Consider the following 10,627-nt stretch of genomic DNA (forward strand, 5'->3'; position numbering starts at 1 on the left):
AAGCCTAGAATGGCTTTCGTATTTTTTTTTCCTGAAGTCGCTGACTACATCGTTATGTAGTCTGAGCATGGTATCTTGCGTACAGAGGCCGTGCCTGAATCCGACCAATTCAGCCGGCCGCGCATCATTCTCTTCGGTGTATGTGGTTAGCCCCCTCTGAATGACTTTCTCTAGTAGTTTACCTACACAGGAGGTTAGTGATATTGGGCGGAGATTCTCTAAGCCCGGTGCTTTTCCCTGCTTGTGGATTAGGGTGATCTTAGCCCTCTTCCACTCTTAGGGTACTTGACCACTCTCCCACACCTGATTTAGATATCTGGTTAAGGCTCTGATCGATTCGTCGTCCAGACTGCCGAGCATCTTGTTATTAACGAGGTTTGGCCCGATATTTAAGAGAGCGATTAGCCTGGCAGGTAAGAACCCGCTAATAATAGCCGGCGATTTTAATGCCAGACATCGAGAATGGGGTTTACACGACCAGTAGTCCGAAGGGTCAAACGCTGTTGGAAGAGATCAATGAGTCAAACCTTTACATCGCTAACGACATCACATGCCCGACGAGGGTGGGCAACAGTGTTTCAGTGGACACAAACCCGGACTTGGCTCTGCCATAGAACTGGCATAGTCAAGTGGACGAACAAGCATCAGGATCTCGGTAGCTATCATTACATGCTAGAGGTAGAACTAAGCAGGAAAGTGAGCGTTAAGCCCGCTGTGCATCGGAAGGAAACCAAAGTGGATTGGGATAAAATCAGACAGATCAGAGAACGGGAAGAAATTGTGGATATTGAGGGCATTCAAAATTGGGCCACCCAGTTAATTAACCATGTAAACGAAGCCACCGAAGAAATTAAAGGCGAAGCTCTCCCTAAGGCGATGGATAGCAGGCTATTCGGCATGTTCAAAAAGAAAGAAGAGCTAACGAAGAAACTCAAAAAGCAAAAGTGGAACCGAAATCACAGGATAGAGATAGCCAGACACAACGTCGAAATAGAAAAATACGCTCGGAAACTCGAGTCGCAGCTTTCGGATAACAACTGCGACGAGATGGAGGCCACCGTGAATGGGGCAGAGACCTGGTAACTGCTCAGGTTCCTGATAGACACCAGTAAGTCCAAAACGGCTACCAACATAGAACAGGTCAAGGCGAGGTATAACTTTAAGGGTACGGACAAACAGCTCATCGAGAAGCTCAAGTCCACGTACGTAGCTTCCCCCCGACACAGCGCGTTACAGAGATTACAACGGACCGGCGAACCGCGAGCTTGACGCGCCCATAACAGTGGCAGAAGTCAGAGCGCACCTGCACGGCCTAAAGAGACGATCGGCCCCCGGGCCGGACCTCGTTAATAACCAGACCTAAGCTTTTACTTTGCTGCATGTCCCGCCAGGCAGGCATTTTGGCACATTCGACTTGAAACGAATACGTTCTTTTCCGAAGCGGATGTATATACTGCCCACTGTTTCTTTTTTCTATCACAATACACATCGGCTAGAGTGTGTAGGACCTTTTCTATACCTCTTACACGCAGAAAAAAGGTATAGCGCAAAATAGAAAGGACCAAAGAGCGGACAGGCAGGCGCTGACTTACCACTGATGATTTTATTGCTATGATGGCGCAATAAATATGCTGGCAAGCAAGCTTCAAAAGCTAGATATTGAGGCTGGGAACGGCAGGTTTTCCGGAACACATCATGCACGCAGTGGCGGAAAAGATGCTTGCCGTATCGCTGCTTATATGGCCGCAGGGCAGAGCGTGCACCCGTGAGTGAACTCTGATGAGCCTCTGTGTGTACTTCAAACAGCCGGATTTGACGTCCCGTCTGTTCCGCGCCAGGGAGTTACCCGCAGTGACAAAATCTCCGCGTGTGTTACCTTCGGACGCTTTACAGCTGGGTGCCCCCACACCAGCTTATCTGTACAGTGAGCCGCGAGCGTGTGTTTTTCTTTTGTCCTGTTTTTCCTTTCTCTCGAAAGAGGACACGGCACGCGCGCGGCATTTGAATATTTATCTTGAGCGGCCGGCCTCCGACCACCAATTGAGTGTGCAGGTGCTCTGATGCTCCCCCACGAACAATGGCCCCGCGCGATGCTCTCACTGGCGCAGGTCAACGCACCTGTGCCGGCCTGAAAGTCATCGCGCGGGGCACAATTGGCCGCTCCACTTCCACCACAAAATTTGCACACTCACGCACCGCATACTCTCGAAAGCCTTGTGCGGCGCAGCACCCCACATTTGTTCTTATTTTCATATCCTGTATTTCTACATAGTGTACACTGCCGCCCTACCCCTATCCTTCTTCTATCACTTCCCCATTTCGTTCCTTCTCAGTGTCCTTATATTTTCACTTGCCGCACCTCAGGTGCTTCAGGCTTTGATTGCAGATGCCGCGGCTAGCAACATCTGTTCCTTCAGTTTTTATTTTTATGCCAATAAATAGCCACTAATAACAACAACCTCCAACGAAGAACAAAAAGTGCCTCTTGTAAATATTTGCCGAGCCGTATTTTTGCGGTAATACTTTATGTACATAAGGTATCGCACAACTTGAAAAGAGTAGCCGGGAAAGCTGGTGTGCGAATAGTCAACTCTGAAAGACCGCCACCTGCCGAATGTGAAAAGAATCATGAATTCCTTTGTGTGCCATGCCGAAAAAAAGTATTGTACAAAAGTGAGCTATCCAGTGGACTATGCTACATCGGACAAACAGGGAGATGCGTGAATGATCGCTTAAGAGAACATGAATACTCCTTGGCACCACCCCCAAATCTATGCTTTACATTGGCTTGAGTGCAAATGCACCGCAGCCTTCAGCAGAACAACCACTTTCGACAAGCATGGAGACCAGCCCACGAGGGAAATAGTTGGAGCGTTCCTGCTTCATCAAGAACAAGAAAAGTGCGTGGGCAAGTCATCTCTTGCGCTCACTCAAAAAGAAATTTATTATCTCCGCGTCTAAGTGTCTACCATTGGTTTTACATCTTTCTTTCTTTCGTCCTGTTTGTTGACATGCTGAATCAGCGATGCAAACCGACGTGTTGATTGCGCATAGATTCTCCTTTTCATTGCGCCATCATAGCAATAAAATCTTCAGCCGTAAATCAGCGCCTGTGTCTGTCCTGTGTCTGTACCTTTTCTTGCGAAACCTACCGACTAGCCAAGACAGGTACCCTTTTGCAATACCTCTTACATGGATGACACTGCTTTCGTCGCCGTTATTGTCTACTAGTGACATAAACGTCAGCATGAAGGCATGAGCCGACCGACCGACCGACCGATTGATTGATTGATTGATTGATTGATTGATTGATTGATTGATTGATTCCGTCTCCGGGGCACCTATTCAAAGACACCGCCTTGCATATATTGACGCTAAGGTGATCGCTGAGCTGAGGAAGCTCGATGCTAAAAACGAGTCCGTATCATCAGTTGGCTGGCGCGACGGCAGGACGTGGGCTTCAACTCTCTCGGCCGTACTTCACGGCTGGCCCGTAAAGCCATCGGTGTGAAGCTGCTCCTAAAGTACAACGCAGCACGCGTTTGAGGGATAATTGCGATTAATCGTCCAGTTCGCCGTTAAAACGAGACCAGGCGGCCACCGCGGTTATGCTGCTCGGCTGCTGACCCGAAATACGCGGGTTCGATCCCGGCCGCGGTGGTTGAATTTGTTTGGAGGAGAAATTCTAGAGGCCTGTGTACTGTGCGATGTCAGTGCAGGTAAAAGAACCCCGGGTGGTCAAAATTTCCGGACCCTCCACTACGGCGTCTCTCATAGCCTTAGTCGCTTTGGGACGTTAAACCCCATAAACCAACCAACCTACCAAAACGAGACCACGATTATAGCGCAGGTCAGCCCGGTATGCAACGTGTGCCCATGGCTTATGAATGCGCACCGGATGTTAGAGAATGCCGCTTCTAATAATTTTCTCTGCTCGCGTGCTCCGTTCTTGTTTTGGGACAGCTGCAATTTGTACATTTGTGCATTTTGTGCAATTTGTGCAATTGGCAATTTGTCTGAAGCGACGTGTCCAACATTTGAGATATAAAAGATAAGCGCGTGACCGATGTGAGAGGGTGCACATGAGCATCAGCATTAGGAAAATAGATGCACAGCGTCTTAGCAGAATGCATACATGACGCTCAGCGAGCAGTGCTGACGTCATGGATTGCGCTTCTGCAAGCGTGCATGCGGCCCCTCTAAATCCCTTGAATAATGCAAAAGCAGCGCCATCTCTCTCCTCTTCCTGCACCGCCGCTCCCTCTCTCCCATTTCGACCATGGCTCCCTCTACATGGCGCTGAACCAGCAGACGCTCTCGGGAGCGATCACCCTACTCATCGCATTCGTGGCTGGATAAGCCGCTCGGGTTTCTTGGTACCGCGAGGCAAGAGGAAGGAACAACACAAGAACAGCAAAAAAGCGCGTGAAAACACATCATGTCGTCCAGCGAGTGGACAGGTCTAAAATTCGAGGGAATGCGCAGGGATGGAGGCGGGCGGCATCCTTCAAAGATTGGCGTTACTTTTAGGCCGATCTAGTCAACCCGCGCATGGCAGCGAGCCGAGGTGACCAACGTCCGAGCTCATGGCACCTCTTTTCGACACCGCAAAGCAAACGCCGCGTCACTCTGCCTGGTAAGCGTCCTTAAAAACGACAATGTCACAGCAATTGGCGATCAGTCCTTGTCGCCGGAAGGATCAACTCACTCTTAATTTCAGCTTAATGTTTGTTCAGTAAAGCATAAATAATCAAACTCGCGTATTTTGCACGAGTACTTCATTAACGTGCGCCTGGCATAGTTTCAATTGGTTCTGGTCAGCGATATAAACACAAGACAGGGCAGAAAATGTTTGCATGCGGCCGCTGGCAGCGTCGCAAATAGCATCCCGAAAATAAATGAGGCGCTTACTACTGACCTCCCGGTAGTCAGTTTGCGACGCATAATGTTATTTACGAAATGTTAGGCTCATTTTTCAATGTGTACAAAAATTATCTTCTGTATTATTAAGCGTTTAATGTATATCCCCTCCTTTAATTTTCCTTTTCAATAAACACAACGATCGCAGCAGCTAACATTATGCAAGCGTGCTTTGGACGCGTTAAGTTTACAGTTGGAAAGATCCGAAAGAGAACACATCATAATATCCATGGCTACCAATAAAGATCGAGGAAATTCACATATATCCGTCCTCACGCGCACATGCTTGTAAAGGCAGTCTAAACTACACTCTTTATGACGAAATTTTGCTGTCCGCACATGTAAAGTGAATACTTGTGGCGCCGGTTTTCTGCGAGTGCAAACATTCCGTTTGAACCTTTGCAAGGCTCCACAAGTCACCTTTCCTGCTTAGCAAAAGCCCCTTCACCATGGCATCAAGGCCCGTCCTAGGGGCAGAATTTGGGCGTAGCGCTGAATACTACTCGGTACCGCTGCGTTTCACGCTTCCTTCACGACTGTAACGCGGAGAGGTTTTCAGAACTTTTGTTGTAACTATGCGTAGCTGCCGCTATTCGTTGTCGTAATCACAAATGATCAGACTTGATCCAGTCGTTGAAACTTAACTTGTTGAATTTATTTATAAGTTAAATACAAGAATCAAATGCAACGCAACTGCACATCTCCCGGAACGCTCGAGCAGTCAGCGAAGCTAGCTGCTCGTCGTTCGGCGTCCGGAGTACAACTGGCCCTCGCTCTCCCCACGCTGTCCCAAGCCCCTTCCAACCGCGGCACCTTTGAGGGGGCATCGGCGCCCGCGCTCACACAAAGAGCTTCCGCTTTGGGTGAGCCGGCACGGCTCATAACTGATTACTTCGGAAGACCAGAGCGCGAGCCTCCAAACGACCCCCCCAGGCGCTCCCCGGGCCAGAAGGACATGTGGCTGAAAATGACAAGTGGGAGATGGCACACACAAAAAAGGAACACTAATGGGCGGTAGGGTTAGCCCGTCCCTGACCGTCGCGCCGGAAGGTCGCCCTTGACTGTCGCGCCGGAAGGTCGCAACACTCCCCCGCCGAATGGGTCAACGACTCATTCTACGCTTCTGACAGCTCAATCGGGTACAAAAGTTGTACAGGTCGTCTAACCACTTTGCCCTTCGGCAGCCGGACTTCGCAAGACCTTATCTTTCCGTCGCGTCCGTGGAACACACGTTACAACGACTCCGCTTTTCCACAGGAGGCGAGGAAAGCTTTCGCGGACCAAAACAATGTCCCCAGGCTTCGTGTTCATGTCCTTCACCAGTTCTAAATGCACAGCACGCGTCACAGCACAAGTGAACAGAACAATGTAGGAGTGGGCCCGCAAAATCTACTCCGACGACTTCGAAAGGCTCTGCTTGAGAAGTTCTGTCGGGGGGGAGTTGGTCCGTGTCCAATTCGACGCGGGTGGCACTCAGCCGCCGGCACACAACACAGGAGCGCACTACACTTTTCACCAAATGCCGGCCACGCACTATCCAAAACCCTTCGCGCAGTTGGACGTGCGTGTCCCGCACTCCTGCATGCAACAACTTCTTGTGAGCCTGACGCACTAACAAGACAGTGTATCGGTACTGCTTCGGTAGGACGATAGGTTGCCGCTCGTCGTAGTCCTTGTCCGCTGAACAGGGGTGATTGCGTATCCGTAGCAACCCGTTGTCATCTCTCCGTAAAACGAAGTCGTTGAGGGGTGAATCACGCGGCGTCCTGTCTCCTTTGGCTACGCGCTGCAGCTCGGTACTGAATGTCGATTTCTGTGCCTGCTTCAGCCAATAAAGTTGTGCACGTTCCAATTCAAGAGCCGTTAGGGGTCCCGTATGCCTTTGTTTCGTTTGCAGGTTATTTACAAACCGCAGAATCCAACCTGTCACCCGGTTTACGTTAGTTACGGAGTTGAATCGATTCAAGTCTAGGAGTTCGCTTTCTTCTCCGCAGACGGGCTTCGTGGCTTTTACTCCCCTTTGTTCTTCAAGCTCGACAGGTGTGAAAAGGTTCAAAACAGGCTCCACCTGTTCATCTGCAACCGTCGCTCTCAATACGACTGCATGAGCGCAAGTCGCTTCCTGACAGGAAAATGAAGTTTTGCCTTGCACTGCCCATCCAAACACTGTTTCGAGTGCCGTTAGCCGAGCGTCCAATTTCTCCATCCTGCCAGTTAGAAATTCCCAGAAGTGATCTGAACCGACCAGGACATCGATCAGGGCAGTGTGGGGATGCTGAAATTCGTCACCCGGTGACAATGAGAGCTCGCGCAGAGTCTTCCTGATCTGCTCGTCGGGACCAGGGATGGCTTGGTCGCATATAGTAGGTACCTCCAAGGCCTCAATTTTACATTCTGTTTTGGGGTCACCTTTTCCGAGTAGATGCACTTCGACGCGTCGGAATGTGCGCTGCTTCTGTACTCCTCCGAAAACTCCAATAGTGAGTATTTCGGTTCCTAGCAGTCGGCAACCGAGCTGTCGCGAGCAATCTTCGGAAATGAAGCTTCTTTGGCTTCCGCTGTCAAATAATAGTCGAGACATTCGTTTTGCCCTAGCCCCTTTGTTCCAAGCGGTCACCGTCGGCATTAGCACATTTTGTTTGGGGCGATTCTCCTCGGCTTCGGAAGCCTGCAGGATGACTCCTCCAGCTCTTTCGGTAGCTCTCTCTCCTTTCGATGAGTTCTTAATGAAGGCGGGATCGCACATGGAGGTCGCATGCCTTAGTGCGCATTTCTTACAGATCAATCTCACTCTGCAATTCTTGGATCTATGACCTTGTTTCGTGCAGCGAAAGCACCTGCCTTTGGACGTTAAAATTGCTTTCTTCCGCTTTACATCCAGATCTGAATTGCAATCTTCCCCTCCATGATTGCTTGATCCGCAGATTGGGCAGGAGATGTTTGATGCTGAGCTATGCAAAACTGCGGCCGAGGAAGGTCGAATGCTCCCTCTTGATTCTTCCTTTGGCCCGTGAAAATGAGACGTTGGCTTACCGGATGCAGTGTCAGGTGGATGCTCGAAGGCTTTCTCGCGGCTCTCCAACTCCAGTCTGAAGAACCGAAGTAGAGACTTGAGTGGTGTCCGGCTGACCGTCACTGTTGCTGAGGATGTCGTGGACCGGGCACAATCTTCTGCCGTTGTCGATGACGTTGTACTCGGAGCATGTTGGTCCTCTGCGTGCGCGCGGTGATAGGCGAGGACGAGCTCCCTTGGAAGTGCACGAAGCAGGACGGTATAGAGCATCGCGTTGTAACTGTCGTCGCCAACACCTAATGCTCTCAAGCCTCGCATACGCACTTGCACGTCGTCGTAGAGCCGCCGTAAGTCACGTACTTTTCCCGCAGACATAACACCCCGGATATCGATGAGCCCCTGCATGTGTTCCTGTATCAAGGCCGCTTGGTCGCCGAATCGCTGCTTGAGGATTTCGATGGCATCGGTATAGCACTCAGCTGTAGCTTGAAGCCCGGCGATGGCGGCTTCAGCTTGTCCAGAAAGCAGCGACTTTAGGTAGTTAAAGCGGTCAACAGGGGAGAGGTCCGGATTCGTATGAATTGCTGGCTCAAACTGCTGCCAGAACGCCTGCCAATTTTTTCTTCTTCCGTCGAATTTCGATAGTTCCAATTTCGGAAGTTTTATCTTGTGATGTGCGGAAGTCGTAGAGGTGGTCGCTGATTCCTTCCGGCTTTCAGGATTTGTCTTGAGTTTTAATCTGCAGATGCTAATGGCAATCTTGTCGGTATACTGAAGGACCTGTTCAAACTCAGCGTCTGCGTCGTCATCTTTGATATGTGGCTCGATCGCGGAGTCCACATCGTTGAGCTGCCGTTGCACCAATTGTAAGCGCTCGAGAAGAACGCTCACCTTTTCGATGTCGGGTGCTGTCTCGGCGGGCCAAGATGTCGTCGGCTTCTTTAGTAAGACGCGTCGCTGATGATCTGACAGCCTTCCTCTTCTTCTTCAGCACCTCCATCTTGTCGTTGTCGTTGGGGTCCGGTCGATGTAAGAAATCCGTTCCCGGGTTTCGGCACCAGAACTTTTGTTGTAACTATGCGTAGCTGCCGCTATTCGTTGTCGTAATCACAAATGATCAGACTTGATCCAGTCGTTGAAACTTAACTTGTTGAATTTATTTATAAGTTAAATACAAGAATCAAATGCAACGCAACTGCACATCTCCCGGAACGCTCGAGCAGTCAGCGAAGCTAGCTGCTCGTCGTTCGGCGTCCGGAGTACAACTGGCCCTCGCTCTCCCCCCGCTGTCCCAAGCCCCTTCCAACCGCGGCACCTTTGAGGGGGCATCGGCGCCCGCGCTCACACAAAGAGCTTCCGCTTTGGGTGAGCCGGCACGGCTCATAACTGATTACTTCGGAAGACCAGAGCGCGAGCCTCCAAACGACCCCCCCAGGCGCTCCCCGGGCCAGAAGGACATGTGGCTGAAAATGACAAGTGGGAGATGGCACACACAAAAAAGGAACACTAATGGGCGGTAGGGTTAGCCCGTCCCTGACCGTCGCGCCGGAAGGTCGCCCTTGACTGTCGCGCCGGAAGGTCGCAACAGGTTGAACTGCGCCTGGGCACCAATGGCATGGAAAACCTCTGCTTAATCCTTTTATCGCTGTAACACAATGCAGAATCGTGCAAGAAGGGCACGCAGCACTATTCGGACAATAGATTTAAGTTGACCACATATATAATGGCCGCAGACGTAACGAACGCTCGCTCATTATGAACAACAGCGAGGCTCCCATGAAAATATACATATATTATAGTCGGATACAACTTAACTCTGTTGTGAAGCTCCGCCCACATTCAGGAGCGACGCACAGAATTCTTCTGCGACAAAAAGTAGTCTTATTAAAACTTTGCTTCTTACCTAATCATGAAGGTAATTAAAATAAGAAAAATTAGAGGCTCTAGAATTTTGATTCCTCATTTAACAGACAAACATAAAAAATCCGATTTCCTTTACTGCTGTTATTGGGGAGCGCAGTAAGACAGGACGCCGCAGACCGTAGCCTAGTGTTACAAACTGCTGTTTTTATAAGTTGTATCCCACTTTATGGCAATGGCATGGATTCTCAGGTGCAAGAAACAACTGTGGCCGCAAACTGGGTTACAGAGAACGAGGAGGCCCTGTACGCTCGTCCGCGGAGCCGAAACACCCCCCTCCCCGTTACCTACAGGTCTTTGCTGTGAATTTGTAGGGGAGACTTAGTCCCCCCCTCCCCTCTTGCACTGTTTTAGTTTTGTGTATGGAGCGCACAGCACTTTGTGTTCTGTTTTGTAAGGTCCCTTAGGGGACGTCATGTATGTTCTGTACGTGATGTAAGTACACAATAAATTATCTTTGTGCAGAGAGGGACGAGCGAGTCCAAACTGCCATGAGCCCCCCTTCCCCCTTCACTTTTCTAAGGATAGAAGGCGGTCACCGCAAAAAAAAAACAATTAGCTCAGGTTTAGCTCTGGTTAAACCGGGCAAGTTGCGTAAGCAAGCAGCAACTGTTTTGCCCGAGGCGAACGCGCGTGTTTATTCCCCGTTTCCCTCCCTCCACATTCCGACATATGCGTCGAGAGCGCTCGACTAGGCGCGCGGCAGCGGCAGCCCTGCCTCCTGGTGGAGCGCGGCTGAAGCGGTTGCTATGGCAACGGCGCTCCATCTGTTTC

The sequence above is a fragment of the Amblyomma mixtum genome, chromosome 3, assembly GCF_055824585.1.
Source record: "Amblyomma mixtum isolate Tamu chromosome 3, ASM5582458v1, whole genome shotgun sequence".
Lineage (NCBI taxonomy): Eukaryota > Metazoa > Arthropoda > Arachnida > Ixodida > Ixodidae > Amblyomma > Amblyomma mixtum.